Raw genomic sequence first — 24,651 nt, forward strand, 5'->3', positions numbered from 1 at the left:
TCCACGACCAGTGGCTCAGCTCATCTAGCTGCAGAAAAGTCCTGCCTCTGGGGCTGCGGGCCCACCAAGCCCAGGAGGAGGGCTGGGACCCAGAGCTGCCATGCCATTAGCCTGGCACATGTGATTCCAGTGGTCCAGCATGGTCTCTGATCCCATCCAGCCCGTGATTGGAGCTGCACTTGGCCTGTGGGCTACTAAAGAGGGAGCACCTCAGGCTTTGTTACACTTTGATTATATTTCCATGGGTTTTTGGCAAGTGTAGGCTTTCTTTCAAAATACCCACTATCTTTCCTAGATCTTCCTGGGGCTCTGCTGGTGCCTTTCCCTATCCATTCTTTTTTCTGGATCATCCAGGATTTTGTGTCCTTATTCTATCAGGTCGTTTTCCCAGATTTTCCTAGGCTACACTCCTCTCCTTTATCATCACCATTTTGGCTCCTACTGCACATGCCTTGGCAGAGGAATTCCCCTTCCTCACTATTTATCTCCCACCATTAACCTGCGGGAACAGGCCAGTTCTTCCTTGGGGAGAATGGAAAGCTGGTCTTTTCTGCCTAGGACGTTAATCCCTTTGGCAGATCCTATTCCCTGTACTGTCTGTGAAGCTGTAGTTTCCTAGTTAATCTGGCTTAACTAGATGTCTGGCTCCCTTCTCCTTTATTAATGCCTAATTAGCTACCTACACTAACACTGTAAGGTATCAGACTATTAGTTAATAACTGATTACTGATTTGATGGCCACATTTTATGAGATTCATACTTTTCAGAAGAAAGAATCCCATAATCCATTTGGGGCAAAGAATATCAACAAGTAATGAATTAGCAGGAAAACAATTAGCTCTGTATAATAGAGATGGTAGGAGGCACAAAATTCTAGGGGAGCTTTGTCTCCTTACATTTAGAACTCACATGGGCTGCTCTGGGGGTAAGAATTGTCTTTCCTCTGCTACGGTGGGAGAGAAAAACATTCCCTCCATTGAAACAGAAAGACAATGACAAAGCGAAATCACCTCGGGTGGCAATCATTCTGATGGTTTGTTGTGTACGGAGAAAGAACAAACTGTTTCAAGATTATCAAATTCAAATATATTGCAAAATAATTTATTTAAAAATCATAAGCATTCCCTTTTCTGTTTGATAAAGTGTAATTTCCTGTGATATATTTTTATTTTTAGTAAATACTTCTAAGTTCTTTTCATTGTGGAGAGTTTTTATGATTCAGATGTCTGTATGTGAACAGAATGCTTATGAGCTTGTTATAAACACCTGAAAAGAGAGGGTTTACAGTGATAACACATAAGGCAGCTTAGCAAAGGTGCTAACATTCTGCAATGGCAGACAGCATCCATTCTAGCAGTTGTGCCATAGCGATAGCACGAGTTCGCAGGGTCTGACTGGGTAACTGCGAACGTGCCATCTGTCAAATCTAAGTCATAGTGGCAATTATTCACAAAACGTTGACATTTCTCTTGCCGACAGAAGCATTTATCACTTTTCTCTCAGGCTCAGTCTGATTTAAGTATATATATTATACCCTGATTGTTCTAGAAATCAAGATCTCTGGGGTGTGAGATTAATCTTCATTTTTTCAGTATCTACCAAAGTGACTTATGGCAAGTCCAGCTTTCAGTTCCTCATCTATCTAAGGAGAGGGTGGGAAAAGACCGTTTCTTCGCTCACTTTCAGCTCTAATATTCACTAAATCTCCTGTGCTGGCTTCCTGTTCATGGGGAATTTTCTCTGATCTACACTGAAAAGTTTCCATAGATCCTAGTGCTTCCTCACGTCAAAGTTGAATCATGATAAAATTATGATGCATAAGTGGGTTACACTTTCCTGGGAATCCCATAAAATGAATGATTCAAATATTTAGGAACAAAAACATGAAACATATTCTGTTTTTGAAAAAATATACAAATGAATTTTCTTGTAGTCTTTGAACTAGACTTTAATAAATGCAAAACACCCTCTTCAGTGAGGGATCGCAGAGGGAAAGATTGAAAAGTCACTGAATTTGGAAATCAGCTGAATCATTTCTCAGTCTTTGGTAGATGAGGAAGGTAGACTCTGTTCGCTAAAATAGAGAAGAGTATCATTTGCATAACTGGTGTTTCGGGCTGGCACACATGAGTATGAGGCTCATATGCCACACAATTTGATAGGATGCAATTCCCTCAACCTCTGACATGAGCAACCGCAGAGCTGCACAGTGAGAACCTGTTTAATGAGAGGACCTGCAAGTGATAGCTTCAAAGTGACAGTTTCTGTGTACACGGCCTGGTCAGGAACTGTTGGGGTGGATGGAAGCAGAGCCAGCTTCATGGGCATGTAATGTGCAGTTGTAGAGGGCCCTGCACTTAGAAGGGCCTCATACTTGGTTTAATGTTCTGCTGTGGCCATCTTGGAATTCTGAATAACTTTAAACACGAAGCTCCATCTTTTCATTTTGCACTTGGTAGCAAAAATCATGTAGCTGGTTCTGAATGGATGTGGTGGTGGTTCAAGACTGTAATCGCAAGAATGTAAGGAGGAAGAAATTCTTTTCTACTTCTCACATCCTAGATAGATTTTTTACAGTAAGGCAATTGGCTCAAAAGCCAGGATTTGTTTAGACAGTAAAATTATTTTATTTCCTTTTAGTGTATCAAAGACAAAGCCCACAGGATTAAGATTATTCAGATTCTCCAGAAATATAAGTAAATTTACCTTTCACATGTGAGCAAATGTTTACTGTCAACATGTACAACTATTTTATTTTTCAGGATAAGTGCTCATTTCCTTGAGCCAGAGAATACCTTGTGTCTACTTTTGCAACAGATTTCCATAGACTGATGTTCCTGCCACCTGGCCTAGTTGAATTAACCCACAGATGTCAAACCAAATAGAAAATTTTCCTATATGATCATTCTTCATATTCAAAAAGTACGTGTGTTTTTACATGAGTGTAAAAAAAAACGTAAAATTTGTTTTCAATTTGAGTATTATTTTATTTTTTACCTGAAATAACCTAAAAGTGAAAACACTTGAGTTGATTATATTGAGTTGGATAATAATTCAGGGTGCAACAAAAGTAAGTTTATAGTTTCTCCTATGGAAAATCATAGAATAACTAATAAATAATAATACAATAATAAACTCTTGTGTTTTGTGTACTCACAGTTGTAAACTTCTAAAGAGGAATTAGCTGATTGTGATATCTGAATTATCCTAGTTGGTAACTGAGCAGTCTATCCCCATACTTGGAGCTAGGGAGGGAGAGAGGGAGGGAAGAAGGAACACACACACACACACACACACACACACACACACGCACACACACACACACACCAGAGAGAGAGAGAGAGAGAGAAACAGAGAGAGAGAGAGAGAGAGAGAGAGAGAGAGAGAGAGAGAGAGGAGAAAGAAGTGAGGAAGAGAGAGAGAGACATGAAAATTAGATTGAGCAAGTTATTGGCCCCAAAACTGTTGGCGATATGCCAGCCTGTGGGCTAGATCAAGGTTTCTCACCTCTGCACTATTAGCATATTGACATTTGGGATGGGAAAACCTTTGTTGTTGGTGGTGGTATGTTTGTGGGTGTGTGTGGGGGGGGGAGGTGCGGGGGTGGGGTTGTCTTCTGCTTTGTGGGATGTTTAGCCACATCTCTGGCCTCTACCCACTCCATGCCAGTGGCATACCTCCTCTTCAGCTGTGACAGCCAAGAATGTCTCCAGATGTCAAATCACCCTCCGTTAAGAGACACGGGACTAGAGTAGACCAAACTAAGGATAGCCTGAGGGGACTGCTTCTCTTCAAGTCTCAAAGTGGCCAAGTGGTCCTCTTGGTTCCTCCTTCATAGGCTGATATTTTGATATTATATTAAAATGTTGAAGAGGTAACTGAAGAAAAGTGAATATAAATCCTTAGACTTAGAAGAGCTGAACTAGACTGTCTGTCCCTGCACCTTCCCAGAACATGTGTTTGTGTGTGGCTGTTGGCAGGAGGATAAGAAATTATTCCAAGCTGAAGGCAGCCTCAGACCCCCTGTTCCTAGTTTGTTAACATGGAAACAAGTAATACAGTAAATGACCATGATCTCAAAGAGCACTGATCCGCAAATGCCCTGAGTTAACACCACATCAACATAAGTTTTCCGTTTTGTTGGTGATTAAATAAAAAGGTCCATCCCCTAGTGTTTTGGCGCCTGCCTGCACTGCCACCCTTTCTTTGCCAATTGCTTGCTTCAGAATGTTTGAAATGATTTGAGTCCTCTCTAGACACTGGGGTGCCTGAGAACTTGAAGATATAGCCCGAATAAAATTTTTATTTTTCTAAGACATAGAACAGCTGCAATCAACACTCACTGTGCCTAGTTACTTGGAAAATTTGAATTATTTGCCCCACTTTCATTCATTCAGCTTGTAACAATTAGTTTGCCTTTTTATTAGTGGATCATCATTAATTTTTAGGGCTTGTCATTATTTACTGTTGGTTTTATGCTTCTCTGGCATTGAGAAATTCTACTGACCAGGTCATTAAAAAAAAGAAAACCGCCAAAACCGGTTTGGCTCAGTGGATAGAACGTCGGCCTGCGGACTGAAAGGTCCCAGGTTCGATTCCGGTCAAGGACATGTACCTGGGTTGCGGGCATATCCCCAGTAGGAGATGTGCAGGAGGCAGCTGATCGATGTTTCTCTCTCATCGATGTTTCTAACTCTCTATCTCTCTCCCTTCCTCTCTGTAAAAAATCAATAAAATTAAAAACAAACAAACAAACAAAAAAAAACCTGCCTGGGCAATAAAGGGAAGAAAGAAAGTGTCCTATGGATCCCTTTCAACTTTGGCATAAGAAGCTTTTCCATAAACAATAACATTTTTCAAAGATTTAATCTGTGAGTGGGAGGCAGTTGTTTACCCCTTCTGTTATGGGGAAGAGATGTTTCTTAAATTACCTAACCATTTGCTTTGAAATGTTTGAGTAGCTGCTTCCATCCTATAGAGAAAAATGCTTTCAACATAGATAATGCAGGGTAATGCAACATAATTACTCAAATACTTCAGAATCAGAGTAAGGTATGATAGGTATAATATAACTTGTTTCGAAGTTTTTGTTCCCCCTCACTTTATTTCCTTTGTCGAATAGATTATTCTTAAATAAGGTTTTACAACATATCTAGAAGCTTGGTTAAATTTTTGTTCCCTTGTATGTGAAGGTGCCCCTTTATTTTACATGTAAAAAAATGCAAACAGGGAAGTGGAGAGATTTTCCTAGATTTGCAACATGCGCCTCGGAGCTCAATGCCAGGCTGATGGTGCACATTAATGCCCACGCTCTGTGCTTAGCATCACCTCTTTGGCCCAAGCCTTTCCGGAAGCAGCATGAGAGGAGGACGTGCTAGAATTCTGTCGTATTGAGGTATCCCTTACATCTTATTCTCTGCATCTGCCCATATTGCCTACAATTAGGGTCACAGAACTGAAATATCAAGAAGTTGAGAGACTAAAAATAACTGTGTTTGATTGAAAGATAAAAATTTTATTTGGATAAAAAATGAAAATTATCATCCATAAATGCTTTTACTTGCTATCTTCAGGTTATGTTTTAAAAAAGGAAGAAGTAAATATTGCAAATGAGAAATTCACAGTCCTTTCCCTTATTCTGCATTCATAAGCTATGTGGTCTTAGTAAATCATTATCCTGGAGTTATCCCCATTCTTCACTCTTGTTTCCTCTGGAAAAGATTCTAAAACATCCTGATCACCATCAGAAGGCCTGGGAGTGATAGATAATCTCTGGTACTAGTCAGACTGTGGGAAAACAGAGACTCTCATTCTCTCCTGGTTGGATGATAAACAACATTCTAAGAAAATTATCTGGGAGAATTATTTAAAATATAAAATATATATGCCTCCTTGACCAGCAATTCCACTTCCAACTACTTATTTACTATATATAAAAATACAAATATTTAAAGACATATGTATAAGGAATTTATTGCATGGTTTTCGGTAACCAAGAATGGGAGACAACCTGAATGAATAGTCATCAGTTACAGGATAACTGGACAAATTAGGTAATTCATATTCTGAAACACTATGCACCTTTTAAAAAGATGAGATCTATATGAATTGACTTGGAAAGATATGATGCATTTAGAAAGCAAAACAATTTTTTAAATGCAATAGGGTATTATCATATTTGATATTAAACCTTTATTTTTATGCTAATGATAAGCCAGGGAAAATGTAAATGACTACATCTATAGCAGTAAATAAATTAAAGAAAGAAAGAAAATGATTACTTTTCCTCAAGCTGTACCTATACTGTTTTTATATGTATATGAAGCATATTATCTCTAACAATATTTGCCTAACATTTTATTATACATGTTCAAACATACAGCAAAACTGAAATAATTTTAAAGTATGCAGCCATAGCACTGGCCATGTGCCTTGGTCTGTTGGAGTGTCATCCTGTACCCCAAAAAGGTTGTGGGTTCAATCCCTGGTTGGGGTACATGCAGGGGGCAACCAATTGAAATTTCTCTTACATTGGTGTTTCTCTCTCCCTTCCTGTCTCTCTAAAATCAATTAAAAACATATCCTCAGGTGATGATTAAACAAAAAGATGCAGCCATATACCACTTGATTTTTACACCATTAATACTTCATTAAATTTGTTTTATAACATATCTATTCATTCCTCATTTCATTTTATTTTTGTGTTGCATTTCAAAGTTAAATTACATACATCAGTCCATTTTCTCCTAAGGACTCCACCTTCCATAATAAATGGCATTTTGTTGAATTTTAAAGCAGTACATTTTAAAGAAAGTTGTCACAGGAGCTCTGGTGTGACTCCATTCTCTAGCATCTTGGATCTCTCCTCCCCACTCCCAAAGTAGCAGGTCTTCCTGGGGTCTATGACATGAAGAGCAATTGGGTATTGAGGTTCAGAGGAGATCTTAGAAATAGTAGAGAAATGAATACTCTTTCTTATACTCTTTGGGTATCCATAATACGTGCTTTTTAGAATTAAATGTAAATTGTACGTACAAATGAAAAAAATGAGCCAGAGACCTTCAAGGTGATTTTAGTCTTTTGGAGATAGAGCACGTGTATTGCTTACACTTCAGTTGTCAATAATAGAATCCACTCGACTTAAGCAGACAGAAAGTTATTAGATGGTGTTATAAGACTTTACAGAACCACTGCAGGGGCTGAATCAAAAACTATATGTTGAACTTCCAGGAAGCATTTCCAAATCCTTCCAACAGCATTGGGTCACGTGATGTGCTGCCTCTGCCATAATCAGAACCTTTATTATAGAATCAGAGATATGGCATCATGGCTGCCAGTTCCAGAATGACACCGCAGCCTTTGCCAGGAATGTTCCCAAGGAGGAAACTACCTGTGGGATCAGGAAATCACTGCCACGATTGTCTGTTCCAGGACCAGGCTGCCTTTGCCACGATCTGTACAAGAGGCATAAAAGCTCCTCACCCTGCTTCTCTTCCTGAAATGAATTAGTATACAAACTAAGATAATATCTGGAATCTCACTATAAGGGACTCTAGAAACTATTTCATGAAAAACACTGTTAGTTGCCTAAAATAATCCATTCTCTCCTTCTTGAGTACATGGCTAGACTGTTTTCCAATCTCCCTTGCAGTTACATGTGACTCCGTGTCAATGTTCTTGCTTGAGCATGTGAGTAGAAGGAATATATGCCTTAAGACAATGGTCATCGCTCATCTATGTTTTTTCTCCTAATTGTTGGTCAGAACCTGACCCAGCTTCAACCATGCAGGTGTCAACAATGCCATAGGGTGTAGAGCCATATCATTACCCTGGATTTCTGGATGATTTTGTGGAGCAAAGTCAATTTAATCATTTGGATGATTATTGTACACAGGAATGATTCCAAGGACAGCATGGTGTCTTTCAGACAGTCCCTGGTTCGATCCCCATGCAGCTCTGCCAAGTCCTAGAGTGAGGGGTGTAACAACAGAGCTAATGTAAATTATGAGTCATTTATCTAAAACCCCCATGGAACAATGACATACAAATTGCCCACAGCTTTGGGAATTTCTGCTCCCAGTAGAAGCAGTAGTACAGGCATAGCAAATTGGCTATGGTGATGGCAGTGACATTAGAGACAGATACATCTTTTTTGCTGATGTCTCCCCTGTCTTTGGCTTTGGCAATCATGAATACTCCAGAGCCTTGAGCATTGGCAACCTTACAGCCTCTGGAATGCAACAGTGGGCAATGTAGGCATAGATTCCAGTTTCAGAACCATCAGAATTCACAGACACCACTCTGGTAGGCTAGAGGAGGAAGGGATTGTGTGGTTACATGGGATGTGGTAGATGGGAGGAATAGGTCTTGGAACACAATGCAACTTGTAAAAGGATTTTGGAAGAATTTGATAAGGAATAAATCTAATATAAGCAAGGTTATAGGGCTATTGCTTTCTATCAGTTATGTGTACTCTATTTTTTTTCTTATTTGAGGTTTAGTGAACATTATAGATTAAACTGAGGACAAACTGAGGTTCAGAGAATGAAGCTAATGGGTATAAATTTCTATACATGGCTAATGAATATGGGTTCATTTGACCACTCATGCTTCTATTTTATTATTTGAGTCAAAGAAGAAGAAACCAGGGAAGAAAAAGAAAAAAAAAAGTACAGTTATTTAATGCTAATCAATGACAGTGTCTTGGATAAATTAGAAGAGGACAGGATTAAGAGCATAGCTGGAGGAAGTAATTAAAGACATTTAGTATATGGGATGTAAGAAACTCAAGCACAAGTATTTCATGAAAAATATTATAGACATATGGAATTAAATAATATGAAAGCTAACCGAATCAGCATGCAAACAAAATAATTAAAGAAAGACATCTGGAACAGGAAAGAAATAAGGGAAGCAGTAAAAGTTAGGTTTGAAATAAACTAGAGTATGTTGGTAAGGCCAGATGTGGGTTTTCTTTCTCTGCTTAACATATATTATGTCTTCTTACCCACAATCAAAAATATTTCGTATTTCAACATTTGTTTTCTGGAAATATCTAGGAATTATATAAATACATCTTCTAAAACAAATGTTTCAAAGATCAACATGATCTGTTTTTCATGGCTAACTTAGCATGTGTCTGGGGTCCCACAAAACTCTAGATCTTATGTTTGTGAATATATATTTTGCCATAAAAACAACAAAAATGGATATTTAACATAGTTTTCTATAGCAATAGGAAATAATACCCAGTAAAGTACCACCACAAATATCTTTGATCATGCTCTTCTCATCATGTTAAGACTTGAAATAAGGCAATTTTGATGATGAGAGACGGAAGTATATTATTCTTTTGTTTCTTGTTACTCTGGATGTAATCATGTCTGTATGAAAGATGAGAACATCTCATTTTACATGGATTCTTCTCATTTGTGTTTGAAGTGTAACTTCAGCATGTGGAATGTCTTTGGTTATAGCCTAAACTATGCAGTGGTATGGATGGCTTCTGATGTGTTGTGATTGAGGGGAGACACTGAAGAAAGGCCAACTTACCCCCAAATATTTTCCTTCTGGCTGGCTAGATTTTGGAATCACTAATGGCTATCATTTTCCAAAATGAAAAGAGACTCAGCAAATGAATAGGTTTTATGATAAAAGTTTCTTTTTTTTTTTTTTTGCCTTGTTTAAAGGTATGTTGTTTACTTTTAGGGAACTTGGAATACCAAGTTCTTGGACTAAAACATTGTATCGGTAAATTCTCTCTGGAAAAAAAAAAAAGAGTGCAATGATATGCAATCATTCTGGTCAGAGGAACAGCCTTGAAACAAAGGGAGCTGTGGTTTTGGCGTCTGTCATTTTCAAGGCTTATGTCATTGTGAGGTACGACTGGCTATGTCTCTGAGCAAGCTGTTGTCCTTGGATTGGTTTTTCAGAAAATGTATCTGCTTACAGCATCCTGTTACCTGGATTGACATCAGATTGTTTTTTATTTAACCTTTCAAAGACAGGATATCCTGGGAGATCTGAGAGAACTTCAAATTCACATTATTATAATCACTTATATATTCAGTGAGTATTTAATGAGCAATTACTAAGTGCCAGACTCTTAAGATGCTAGGTAGTGGAAACATAAGAACAAATACTATGACATTCCAGTCTTTGAAAATTTCAGAATTTAATGAGAAAAAGAGAACATTCAACACCCCACAATAATAAAATGAAATAATAAAGTTTTATAACAAGCAAGTGTAGATTACCTATGAAAAGTATTCTTGGAGCACAGAATAAAGAGCAATTAATTATTCCTAGGAGGAATTAGGAAAGATTTAAAGAAATTATACTTGAGGTGAATGAGCTTGATTTTTCAAATGAGCAGAGAAGGGAAGAGTATTCTAATTTATAAAAGGGAGAGATAGGGAGGCGAGGAAAGATGGCAACTGGCAGGAAGGTAGGGAGGGAGAGAGTGTGAGAGCGCAAGGGAGTGATAGAGGAGTGTGTGGACGTGTGTGTGTGTGTGTGTGTGTGTATGAGCTAGGGACAGCTAAATTCTTCAGGTCTTCTAAGGGGCTGTTAAACTGGGCAGTCTTAGATGGCGGAGCTCTGCTCCCAGCGTGGACACTCCTGGGAGGCCAGCGAGGGCACAGAGACCACGCCATCTTGAGAAACAGAGCTGCTTGAGACTAGGATCCTGGCCTCAACACCACTCAGTCTGGTCACAGACACAAACCAGGACCCTGCAGCCACTGGGGACAGAGACCTGTGACCACAGCTACAGACCCAAGGACACTAAGAATCCAGACATCCCCGCGGCAGATCTCTGTGAGTAAAAGAGCCCATCCCCCTCCTCGCAGGCTCTAGGGCAGCACCATAGTAACTGATAGACCCACCCCTCGCTTGGGCCTCAGTGCTGCTACAGGAACCTTAGCCTGGAAGCACGAGAACACCGGGAACTTGTTCCCTGCAGCACGGGCCCAGGGACCCCGATTCTCTGGGTGGGAGGCACCACCAAGCACCAGTGACTTGACTATGTTTAATATCACCTGCGCCTGGGATCCCTGATTCCTTGTACATTCACACTAAGAGCCAGTGACTCCAATTCTTGGTGCATGTGCACACAAGGACCCTGATTCTCAATGCGAGGCCACGCGAAGCAACAGAGACTCTGATACTGGATTCTTGGGGAACTCTGACTCCTGGCACACACTAGAGGACCCTGATTTTCAACACACTCCAGGGGGGTCTCTGTTTCAGTATGGTGCAGGCGGGGTCCCTGATTCTAAGTGCACACACAAGGCCACACTGAGCGCTGTAACACTGACTCTGAGCGAGCCTGGTTCCTACCAACCCACCACAACCACACATCTTAGTGTCAGAGCTCTTCAGTGACACTAGGGTGGTGTGAAGCTCCCACTGCACACAGCTCAAGCCCACTCAACTCGACGTTTGAACCATCTGGAGATAGTCAGAATTGAGAGATGGCATAATCCCCAGAGGAAAGAAAATGAGGAGTTGCCAAGAAAGGAAATTAATGAAAATGAATCATGCAACATGACAGAAAAAGAATTCAGAGTAATGGTTGTACAATTCATTCACCAGATGGACGAGAAATCAACAACCTATGCAAGAATCAGGAATAAATGAAAAGCGATATAGCTACAATCAAAAACACCATGGAAGGTTTCAACAGTAGACTAGAAGAAGCAGAGGACTGAATTAGTGAGTTAGAAGATAAGGTAGAGAAACAAGCTCAATCTGAACAGCAACTGGAGAAAAAAAATTAAAAAGCAAGAGGACAGCCTAAGGAAGCTTTGGGACAACATGAAACAAAGCATAATAGGGCTACCAGAAGGACAAGAAGAGCAGCAAGGATTAGAAAATCTATTTGAAGAAATAATGACAGAAAACTTCCCAGATATGGGGAAGAAAAAAGTTACACAAGTACAGAGAGTCCCAAGCAAGATGAACCCCAAAAGACCCACATCAAGATATGTCATTATAACGATGGCAAATGTACAAGACAAAGAGAGAATCTTAAAGGCTACAAGAGAGAGACAGAGAGTTACCTACAAAGGATCCCCCATCATATTATCAAATGATTTCTCAACAGAAACACATCAGGCCAGAAAAGAATGGAAGGAGGTATATAAAGTGTTGCAAAGCAAAGGACTGAATCCAAGAATACTCTATTCAGCAAGACTATCAATCAAAATTGAAGGGGAAATAAAAAGCTTAACAGACAAAAAAAGGCTAAGGGAGTTTATCACTACCAAGTCAGCAATGCAAGAAATGCTAAAGGGAATGCTGTAAAAAGAAGAAATAAAAAGGTAAGAAAGAACACTGGCCCAAAAATAGAAATGACTACAAGCAAGTACCTTTTAATAATAACTTTAAAGGTAAACGGACTAAATGCTCCAATCAAAAGACATCGAGTGGCTGAATGGATAAAAAGACATGACCCATATATATGCTGTCTACAAGAGACCCACCTCAGAAAAGGGGACTCACACAGACTGAAAGTGAAGGGATGGAAAAATATCTTTCAGGCAAATGGAAATGAAAAAAAAACCACCTTGGGTAGCAATACTTATATCTGACAAAATAGACCTCAAAGTGAAGGCCATAACAAGAGATAAGGAAGGCCACTTCATAATACTAAAGGGATCGATACAACAAGAGGATATAACCCTGATAAACATATATGCACCCAATGCAGGAGCACCCAAATACATAAAAAAACCTCCTGGAAGATAACAAGGGAGAGATCAACAACAACACAATCATAGTAGGGGACTTAAACACACCACTGACATCACTGGATAAATCCTCTAGAAAAAAGAATCAGCAAAGAAACAGCAATCCTAAATGACTCACTAGATCAGATGGACTTAATTGACATCTTCATAACATGTCAACCCAAAGCCACGGAATATATGTTCTTTTCAAGTGCACATGGGACATTTTCAAAAATAGAGCATATATTGGGTCACAAGCAAAGTCTCCCCAAATTCAAGAAGATTGAAATCATACCAAGCATCTTCTCAGACCACAATGGCATAATAGTAGAAATAAACTACAATAAAAACAATCCAAAGAACTCAAACACTTGGAAGCTGTATAGCATGCTACTACATAATGATTGGGTTACCAATGAGATCAAAGAAGAAATTAAAAACACCCTGAAAACTAATGACAATGAAAGCACAACAATCCAAAATCTATGGGACACAATGAAAGCAGTCCTGAGAGGGAAGTTTATAGCTCTACAGGCCTACCTCAAAAAACAAGAAAAAATGTAGTAAATCATATAACTCTACAACTCAAAGAATTAGAAAGAGAGCAACAAGAAAAGCCCAGAGTGAGCAGAAGGAAGGAGATAATAAAGATCAGAGCAGAAATAAATGACATAGAGACCAAAAAAACAATACAAAAGATCAATGAAACCAAGAGCTGGTTCTTTAAAAGAATAAACAAGATTGATGAGCCTCTAGCCAGGCTCAATAAGAAGCATAGAGAGGACTCAAATAAACAAAATCAGAAATGAAAGAAGCGAAATAACAGACCCCACAGAAATTCAAAGAATTGTTAAAAAATACTATGAACAACTCTACTCTAACAAACTAGACAACCTGGAGGAAATGGACATATTCCTAGAAAAATACAACCTTCCAAAACTCAATCCAGAAGATTCTAAATATCTCAATAGGCCAATAACTATGGAAGAAATTGAAGCAGTCATCAAGAAGCTCCCAGCAAACAAAAGCCTGGGGCCAGATGGCTTCACAGGGGAGTTTTACCAAACATTCAAGGAAGAACTAAAACCTATCCTCCTCAGACTATTCTAAAAAATTCAAGAGGTAGGAACACTTCCCAGCTCATTCTATGAAGCCAGCATCACCCTAATACCAAAATCACATAAAGACAGCACAATGAAAGAGAATTATAGGCCAATATCCCTCATGAACATAGATGCCAAAATACTCAACAAAATTCTAGCAAATCGGATCCAGCAATACATAAGAAAGATCATACACCATGGCCAAGTAGGATTTATCCTGGGAATGCAAGGATGGTACAATATTTTCAAATCAATAAATGTGATACATCACATAAACAAATTGAGAGATAAAAATCACATAGTCATATCAATTGATGCAAAAAAAGCATTTGACAAAATCCAACACCCTTTCTTGATAAAAACTCTCAGCAAGGTAGGAATAGAAGGATCATACCTCAACATAATAAAAGCCATATATGACAAACTCACAGCCAACATCATACTCAATGGACAAAAACTAAAACCATTTCCCCTAAGAACAGGAACAATACAGGGATGCCCCCTCTCACCACTCCTGTCCAACATAGTACTGGAAGTACTAGCCGTTGCGATCAGTCAATAAGAAGAAATAAAAGGCATCCAAATTGGAAAAGAGGAAGTAAAACTGTCCTTATTTGCAGACGACATGATATTATTCATACAAAACCCTAGAGACTCCATCAAAAAACTACTAGACTTAATACATGAATTTGGCAATGTAGCAGGATACAAAATTAACCCCAAGAAATCTGAGGCATTTCTATAGACCAATAGTGAACTTACAGAAAGTGAGTTTAAAAAAGCAATCCCATTTACCATCGCGCCAAAAAAATTAAGATACCTAGGAATAAACTTAACTACGGAGGTAAAAGACTTATATGCACAAAACTACAGGACATTCAGAGATAGAGGAAGACATAAACAAATGGAAGAACATACCATGTTCATGGATTGGTAGAATCAACATCATCAAAATGTCCATACTACCCAAAGTAATCTATAGAGTCAATGCAATCCCCATTAAATTACCAATGGCATATTTCACAGATCTAGAACGAACGTTCCAAAAATTCATCTGGAATAAAAAAAGACCTCGAATAGCTGCAGCAATTCTGAGAAAGAAGAACAAAATAGATGGGATCTCAATAGCAGATATCAAGCTGTATTACAAAGCCACTATTCTTAAAACAGCTTAGTACTGGAACAAGCACAGACATATAGATCAATGGAATAGAATAGAGACCCCAGAAATCGACCCAAACCACTATGCCCAATTAATATTCGACAAAGCAGGCAAGAGCATACAATAGAGTCAAGACAGTCTCTTCAATAAGTGGTGTTGGAAAAATTGGACAGATACTTGAAAAAATATGAAACTAGACCACCAACTCACACCATACACAAAAATGAACTCAAAATGGATAAAGGACTTAAACATAAGATGAGAAACCATAAAAATACTAGAGGAATCCACAGGCAATGAAATCACAAACATATGCCGAAGGAATTTCTTCTCTGATACTGCCCCTAGGGCAATGAAAACTAAAGAGAAAATAAACAAATGGGACTACATCAAAATAAAAAGCTTTTACACAGCTAAGGAAACCATCAACAAAACAATAAGAAAGCTCACTGCATGGGAGAACATATTTGCCAATGATATCACAGATAAGCGATTAATCTCCAACATTTACAGGAAACTCATGCAACTTAACAAAAGGAAGATAAACAATCCAATAAAAAAATGGGCAACGGACCTAAACAGACACTTTTCTAAAGAGGACATACAGAAGGCCGAAAGACATATGAAAACATGCTCAAAGTCATTAATTATACGAGAGATGCAAATCAAAACGACAATGTGGTATCATCTCATACCTGTTAGGATGGCTATCATCAACAAATCAACAAACAACAAGTGTTGGAGAGGATGTGGAGAAAAAGGAACCCTTCTGCACTGCTGGTGGGAATGCAGACTGGTGCAGCCACTGTGGAGAACAGTATGGAGTTTCCTCAAAAAACTAAAAATGGAACTCCCATTTGACCAAGTGATCCCACTTCTAGGAATATATCCCAAGAAGCCAAAAACACCAATCAGAAAGGATATATGCACCCCTATGTTCATAGCAGCACAATTCACCATAGCTAAGATTTGGAAACAGCCTAAGTGCCCATCAGCAGATGAGTGCATTAAAACTCTGTGGTACATCTATACAATGGAATACTACGCTGCGGTAGAAAAGAAGGAATTCTTGCCATTTGCAACAGCATGGATGGAACTGGAGAGCATTATGCTAAGTGAAATAAGCCAGTCAGAGAAAGATAAATACCACATGGTCTCACTCATTTGTGGAATATAGAGAACAATATAGACTGATGATCAGGGATGGATCCAAAGACAGAGAAACAGTGATCAGACTATCAATCCCCAGAGGGGAAGTAGGGGAGGGAGGGGTTAAGGGGAAGAGATCAACTGAAGGACTTCTATGCATACATATAAGCCAAACCAATGGACATGGACAATAAGGGGATGAGAGCATGAGTGGGGGTGGGGGGAGGTTGGAGGTTAATGGGGGGATGAGGACACATTTATAATACCTTAACCAATAAAGAAATGAAAGATAAAAAAGAATAAATTCTGTTTCACAAAAAAAAATGGGAGAGATTTTTTATTAAGATAATAGTGCTGCTATGGACTGAATGTCTGTGCCTCCCCCCTCCCCCCCCCCAACAATCCTAAGTTGAAACATAAATCCCCAATGTGATGATATTTGAAGGTGAGAACTTTGGGAGATAATTAGGCCATGAAGGTGGAGCCTTCTAAAGGAATTAGTGCCCTTACAAGAAGAGACATGAAAGATCTTGCTTCCTCTTTCTTTCTGCTGACACAGCAAGATGACCACCTCCAAGCCAGAAAGTGCCCTCCCCACACACCAGATCTGCAGGTGCCTTGACCTTGGACTTCCTATCCTCCAGAACCATAGGAAATAAATGTCTGTTGTCTAAACCACCTCCTCTGTGGTGTCTTGCTATGGCAGCCCAAGCTGACAAAGACAAGTACTCTCTAATCCATTAGAATAGATGATATAAATTAGTGTTGCTAAACAAGAGCTGAGAGATGGCCACACTCAACAGATAACTTTCACTGGGCTGGAACATGAAGCATTTTCCAGGGAGGATGGTCCAGCATTAATGAAGGCCCTAACCATCCTCAAGGCACTGGGAAACCTGGTAGATAAGAAGCTGGCATAGGAGAAAGGATACCAATTGAAGGATGGGGGAAGGTCAATAAAAATAAATTTTGCCTTTTTAATTTTTTTGTCATGAAATATTATTTTTTTAAAATTATTTATTATTTAAGTATTACATATAGTATTAAATATGTCTCCTTTTCCCCCCATTGACCTCTCCCTGGCCACCCCACCCCCCAGCACATGCCGTCACCCCCCAGCACATGCTGTCACCCCCCTACTGTCTGTGTCCATTGGTTATGCTTATATGCATGCATACAAGTCCTTTAATAATTTTTCTTAACATCAATTCTAAATGAATTTCATCTCGCCAGAATGCATATATCCAAATCAAGATGACATAAAAAATATGGAGAGATCAAAATCAATACCTATGGCTTTAATAAAGAGCTTAACTCAGCATGTACTATAGAGGGTGTCAAGACCTAACTCCAGGCCTTTTAAATTCTATAAAGTGATGAGCTTTGAAAGCATGCTGTGTCTGCTCCAAAATTTTGAGTAACTGTTGTGACAGTCAGAGCATACTCCTGTCATTCCAGGTTTGCCTAATTTTCCACAGACAGTGTTAGTTTGTTTATATAATATGTATATTTGCTGGCTTTGAACTTTTTGGATGGTTTCTGCCTTATAGATATGAAAGGTCAGATTGAGGTCATGGAGAGTATGTCTTAGAAAAGCAGCCACTGGCTCTGGACAGGCTCTCAGAGAAAGTCTGAACAGTAACACATTGTTAGGGTTTCATGATGCATCATAAAAATATGCCCTGAAATTTCAAAAGTGATATTTATGTGTTAAAAGTCATTTTGCATTTCTCAGAACCAACAGAACTCCTAGATGCTTCTCTAAGATAATAGGTGTGAGCTTTTAATTAAAACATTTTTTTTACATGAGAATTTGGCTACATATATGGAAAGTCAATGAAAGGATAAAACAATCAGTAGTTTCACTAGAGGTAAAGAGATTTTATGGTTGGCAGCAGAAAACAGCTTATTATTTATAGAGACAGACAATTAAGCTGTACTAGCAGAATGTCCTGTTTTCAGAACAATAGCATTTCTATATATCTTGGGATAAAGGGAAGCTTTGACCAAGTTACCATAGAATCATCTTTGATTCTGATAAACGTATGTCTCACTCTGTTGAGGACTCTGAGTCTTTCCCTGGGCTCTAGAAATTACACTATGAAGGCCAAACCTCATTCTCAAACCCTTGCACCAATCCTATTCCACATACAAAGACACTGAGTTCTGAGAGCTGGACCATGGTGGTAGAGTTGCATTTAACACGCCTCTATCTGCTTCTAATGCTCTGCCTCCCTACCCCATCTTGAAACTTCTCTTGATGACTTACTTACCCTTCGGTTTAGAACCTCACTCCTCGAGATGCCTTACACACAGAACCCTGATGATTTTCCAAGCCCATTTCTGGGGAATTGGAAGAGAGAACGTGAGAAGTAATGAGCAAACTTCTCTCCTGTGATATAGGACTGTGACAGGCTCTTGAGGCACATGTTAATGTGCAATATGTTTCAAATGCTTTACATATAGTAACTTGATTAATCTTCACCCAACTCTATAAGGTAGGTGCTATTAGTATCATCCTCATTTTAAAGATTATTTTCTCAAGATAAGCAATTAACTGGAGGAGGTAGCACTTGAAACCAGGTAGTCGACTCTAAATAATATGCTTTCCACCACTATGCAATACATACATACCTATACATAAAGTGTTTCTATTTCCTTCATCTAGAGATGCCTAACTAGTTCTCAATAGTCCAGAGATTGATTGCCTATTTTATGGATTGCAGCATCATCTTGCCTTTTCTATAGCATTTTTTATTAAACTCATGAGGTATATTATTTGGGCACATTTTGGGGAAATGTAAGACCATTGATTTAGTTAATGAGCACTTACTTTGTCCAATGCATGGTTTTAGGAAATGACAAAAAAAAGTACACCTGAAGTTACAGCATGTGCCCACTTTGAAAGTGTCCATGTAATCCACACATCACAATTCTAAGTTTTGTAACAATGCTTTCTGTATAAATATATGTAAATTGTCCCCATGTAAGTTTGACTGGGAGACCGATTGCTTGCTATGATGTGTGCTAGCCACCAGGGGGCGGTACAGAACAAAGGAAGGCCCTAGCTGGCAGCTGGCAGCCCGCAGCCAGGGAAGGAAAGCCCTGGCCAGCGGCCCGAAGGCCCTGATCTGCCCTGATCGCTGGCCATGCACAAATTTCGTGCACTGGGCCTCTAATACAAAATAATATTTAATCTAAACTGAAATTGAAAAAAAATTAAATACAAAGATGTGATATCAGAATCTCTGACCTTGAATTGCTTAATATATAAAAGGGAGTTCATGTAAGAAGGAGAATAAGAGAAAGTCCATAAAATGCTTTACACAAAGTCTAGGATGGATCAAATGAGTGATCACATCTTACTGTAGAGATTACCTAAAGGTTTTCTGGGAGACTCTGGTGGGAGGCCAAGTCTGCTCTTTTCTGAACTGAAGTCAGAATGAAAATCCAGGTTGGCTGCTGCTATTGTAATATCATTTGTTATCACAAGCAGGCATAGAGGAAAGAAAAAGTAAAGGTTACATGAATTATTCAATGACCAGAGGACTTAGGAAAATATTACAGCTGTCAGCTTCATCATTTTCATTGATAATCTTTCCAATATCATTAGTCTGTGAGTTAGAGTCCTTTGTTTATTTGGTTTTTGTTTGTTTATAAAGACTATTTGCTAGGGCAGACTTGCAGAATGACAGGACCCATGTAGGCACTGCATATGGAAAATTGCAAATGATGAGGCTGTGCTCATGCCAGGCATTTAAAATATTCCTTAGAAACTGTTACTAAAAGAAAAGAAACTGAAGACATAGAGGCACATTAGGAGCTTATGTGAGTAGCTAATAGCTTAAACAAAGATGCTAACTGTGGGCATGGCAAGGAGAAAGCAAGTGTGGAGATGCTCATTGAGACAGAGCAGGCATGGTTTGCCAAATGGTGTAATGTGGCAAACAAATATTTAAAGGATGCAAAGATGATTTTAATATTTTGACCTGGGAGACAGTGTTGATACTGATAGGAAGTGAAGACAGAAGAAAGCAAATTGAGACCAAAAAAATGCTGACACAAGAATGACATAGATCAAGTTCAAGGTCATCAAGAGAAATCCAGCGACAAATGTCTAATAATGGCTGGCAATGTAACTCTAGGCATAAAAAAGGAGATTTTCTCTGTAAGGAAAGGAGAGAGATTTAGAAAAGCCATGGAAGGAGACTGGAAGTGACCTTGCAGTTTAATATCTAAAAAGATCATTTGATACAATAATATTTAAGAGAAATAGACAATTAAAGCAAGAGGCTGATAGCCTCAAATCCTGCACCCGAATAAAGAGATTCTAGAGCTTAGAAAACCTTTGCTGGATTTTATCATAATAAAAGAAGTGTCTGTCTGGAGCAGAAACCAGATCATAGGGGGTTAAGGAGTAAAACCAAGGCTTTGGAGGCTATAAGTGCAGACTAATTTTCAAGAATTTCGACAGTGAAGGAAAAGGGAGAGCTGTGGTGATTGCTTGATAGGCCAACCCTACAGAGGGAAGCATTTTAGATAGAGAAGATCTGTACATGCTTTAAGTAGAAGGGATGGGAATACAGAGATGAAATAATAAGAAAATTCAAAATATACATGAAGAAAGAATTATTCATGAAGAATTGCTTCAGAGTTGACATTAAAGCTGTAAGATGGAGACAAATATTCACAATTATGGTAGAGATGATTCTTTTCTGAGTCAGTAGACACGAGATGAAAATGATGAAAGATACAAGAAGAGTTTGCAGAGCAGAAAGGTAATATGAAGAAGTTTGCATTGAATTGTCTTATCAGTAATAATGCAAATGAAGACATTTTTTCATAGTAAAAGGAAATGCATTTAACCCTTTGCCATAATGGTAGGTGAATACTTACATTTATGACTTTATTTTCCGTGTTGTGATCCTTTGACTTCATGGGCCTTGCTGACTTGGAGGGGCTGTCTCTCCCAAGGTTAGCTAATTCCTAATAAAGATATTCCTAGATGTAGATGTAGATGTAGATGTAGATGTAGATGTAGATAAGCCAGTTAATGTGCTCTTGAAATGCAATCCAATCAATCTAGAGCCCAGGTCCCCAACCATCTCTTTGTCTGGGCCACTGTCTACTTGCCCTTATCACCCCAGAGGCAGACACCAGAGAACTAGGAGTAACCCCTATGCCCTGCCTGTCCCGGGTGTTTCCTGGGTGGCCTCCTGTGGTGTTAGGTGGGGACACCCCTCCACTTGGGAGCTGCAGTCAACAAACTACCTTTTCAATGGCCTCTTTTGATCTGTTAGTTTTACCATGACTAATTAGTAAAACCAATTAAAACAATGCCTTGAGATTACATACATTACACTAATACTTAAGATCCTTAATTTATAAAGCAGGTGGGCTTAAATGGCGGCTTGCAAAAAGATAAGGGGTAATTGTTCTCCAACTTAAGTTTTAAGAATTATTTTGTATCATGGTGGACATCTTCTCATTGCTTGAACAAGCATAAATAACGTCAATTTGTGATGAAACTTAAATATGTATTTTTAAATACAGAAGTTACAGCATGTGCCCACTTTGAAAATGTCCATGTAATCCACACATCACAATTCTAAGTTTTGTAACAATGCTTTCTGTATAAAATAGGACATCTTCTTCACCAAACCCCCTGTGTACAGAGTCAATAACTGAATGAGGAAGCCATCAGGGGGCCTCTCCAGTTACAGCAGCAGCCTTTCTGTCCACTGCCATTTGCTCTTAATTCATGGCATCAACCCGTTGTGAAAACAATCATTTTTTGATGGATTGAAACCTGGCTTGTTTCCTACTGATTCTGAGTAAGGGTCTATGGATGTCACTTTTCTACTGCATCTGACATCATCAGCTAGTTCTCTCAAAAAGACCTGAACCAGCAGCGTGAGAGGTCAGCCTGCTGTAAGTGACGAGCTTTAGACTACACTGAACCATTGCTAATTGTCAGCAAATGGTAATAGCAGAGATGTGGCCAAACAATCTACACAGTCAGCCTGTTGTGATATGTATTCCCTGTCTCCCCTGAGTAGTTCTGTCTTAATGACTGGCAACTTTTATAAATTACATACTTACCAATTGCTCTTAAATATTGTAGCAATTACAAAAGTTAACCCTCCTCCCCCCCCCCCCCCAAAAAAAAAGCTCTTATTGGAAGGTTGATGGTAAACAGGGTAATTCAGTTTATGGTGGGATTATGGGTTGAAGCTATGAGTGAAACACAGCGTCTGAACCTTCAGTTTTTGCTTTACTTAGGCTTTTTATAATTCTGATTATTTTGATATTGCTTAATAGTTCTGCTGCTTCACTTATCTGAAGGATGGATGCCAAGAAGCAATCAATCTAGAAAACCAATGCATTGCGAGGCAAATGATCTTGGCTTTCATTTTCTGGTATCAACAACATGCTTTGTTTAAAGAAACAATAGTCTTATCTATACAAAACCCAATAAATTTGAATAGCAAAATGGGAAGTTTTACAAAGGCAGCTGTGAAAGTTGTAGCGCTGAATCTTTACCATTTAAAAAAGAGAGATAAATATTACTTACAGTTTTTCTGGTTAAACTTGTGTTCAGTTTTGTTTTTGTTCTTTTTTTTTTCAAATAGCTGTGCACAGTTACTTTAATATGACTAGATAGATTTCTCCTCAGTGAATTTTAATCTAGCAATAAGTTCACTGGGTAAAATGTGATTATTTCTATGACTAAGAAGGACATTTGGAAAAATTAAAATATCAAGATAATGATTTTTAAAACTTTAACTTTAAAAAATAAGTTTTTATTGACTTTTTAGAGAGAAAGGATGAAAGAGAGAGAGGGAGAGAGAGCGAGAGAGGGAGGGGGGGAGAGAGAGAGAGAGAGAGAAAGAGAAAGACAGAGAGAGAGAGAGAGACGTTGATTAGCTGCCTCCCACATGCACCCTGGTCAGGGATAGAGCCCACAAACCAGGCATGTGCCCTGACCAGGAATTGAACCAGTGACCTTTTGGTGTATAGGACAATGTGCAACCAACTGAGCCACAACAGCCAGGGCTAAATTCTGACTTTTTGATTTAAAATATATAGCAAATTGAGCAATTTTATTATTGAAAAAAAGTTATCTTATATAACTCAAAAAGTGAGTTTTAGTGAAGTCTTCAGTTAGGCATCCGAAAAGACTCAATTTAAGAGTAAATTATTTTTATGATTTCTGAAATTTTTCCGTATACTTATAAACTACATAAAAATCACACAATCTATGTTTTTTTAAAGTTACCTTCTGTTTTTGAAAAGTCTACAAAACTCTCTATGTTGAAATTGTATCTGATTTACTTGGTAATGTTTTCTATGCTGAACGTGAAGATTCCAAAGTCCTTGTGAGGGCTGCATGTATTTTCATTTGGCATAATGTTTGGCTCACTATTCAGAAAAGACTTCAGTAATTCAAGAAAATCTAGCTCATGAGCTAGATGTTAAGAGTAAACATGAAAATAAAAAATGGCATATACTTGGCATTTATACTCATTTCTTATTCACTCACTTGCTTACCAAATCCATTTTACCAAATAGAGATAACACCAGGGTGATAATTTGGGTGCTGTTGTTTATGATAAAAGCTAAACTAAATCTGTAAGAAGTAAACAGGTAGCCTAACACACCATAGATTCTTTTTCTGAAAGAGCTATAGAATGGAAAAGATTGACCTTTGGAAGTACCTTATTCTTTTAGACCATAATAATCAATGTAGGAAAATAGACTTTTCCTTTCAATTAGCAATGCCCTAAGCCAGGGGTTGGCAGACTTTTCCTGTAATGGGCCAGATAGCAAATCTGTAGCATTTGGTGAGACATACAGTCTCTCTTGACAGTATACAACTCTGCCATTGCTGGGTGAAAACAACCATAAACAGTACATAAATAAATGGCGTGACTCTCTTCCAATAACACTTTAGTTTTGGACATGAAATTTGAATTTCGCATTATATTTATGTGCCAGAAAATTTATGGGATCAGTTATACTATTTTTTTTTTCTAATAAATGGACTGAGTAATGAGAAGGATTAAAATTATCTCATTATAAAAGTTATTAGGCATCAAGTAATATATGTTGACTGTTAAGAAGTTAGAGTCTACATATGAGCAAAGAAAAGTCAAAAATCACTGCAAATTCTATTTCTCAGCTATAACCAGTGATATACATTTTGGTGTATAATCTCCCAGAATTTTTTATAAACCTAAACATGGATAAGATCATACATGTGTATCAGTCATAATTTGACCAGAGAAGAAGAACCTTCTGGAGATACACATAAATAAGGGATTTGACCTTTCTCAGTCATGGAGCTGCTTAAGCACTTGAAGGTTGTCTTTATGTCTGGTGCTGGAGTGTAAGACCTTTCTCAAGCTAGATGAGATCTATGAACCTCAAGTTTCCTCATTTGAAAAATGGGAATAACAACCTAATAAGGTTGCTGTAAGTATAATATTAGTATTAAATGAAATAA

The sequence above is a fragment of the Myotis myotis genome, unplaced genomic scaffold (genome assembly GCF_014108235.1).
Source record: "Myotis myotis isolate mMyoMyo1 unplaced genomic scaffold, mMyoMyo1.p scaffold_m19_p_8, whole genome shotgun sequence".
In the NCBI taxonomy this organism is placed as follows: domain Eukaryota; kingdom Metazoa; phylum Chordata; class Mammalia; order Chiroptera; family Vespertilionidae; genus Myotis; species Myotis myotis.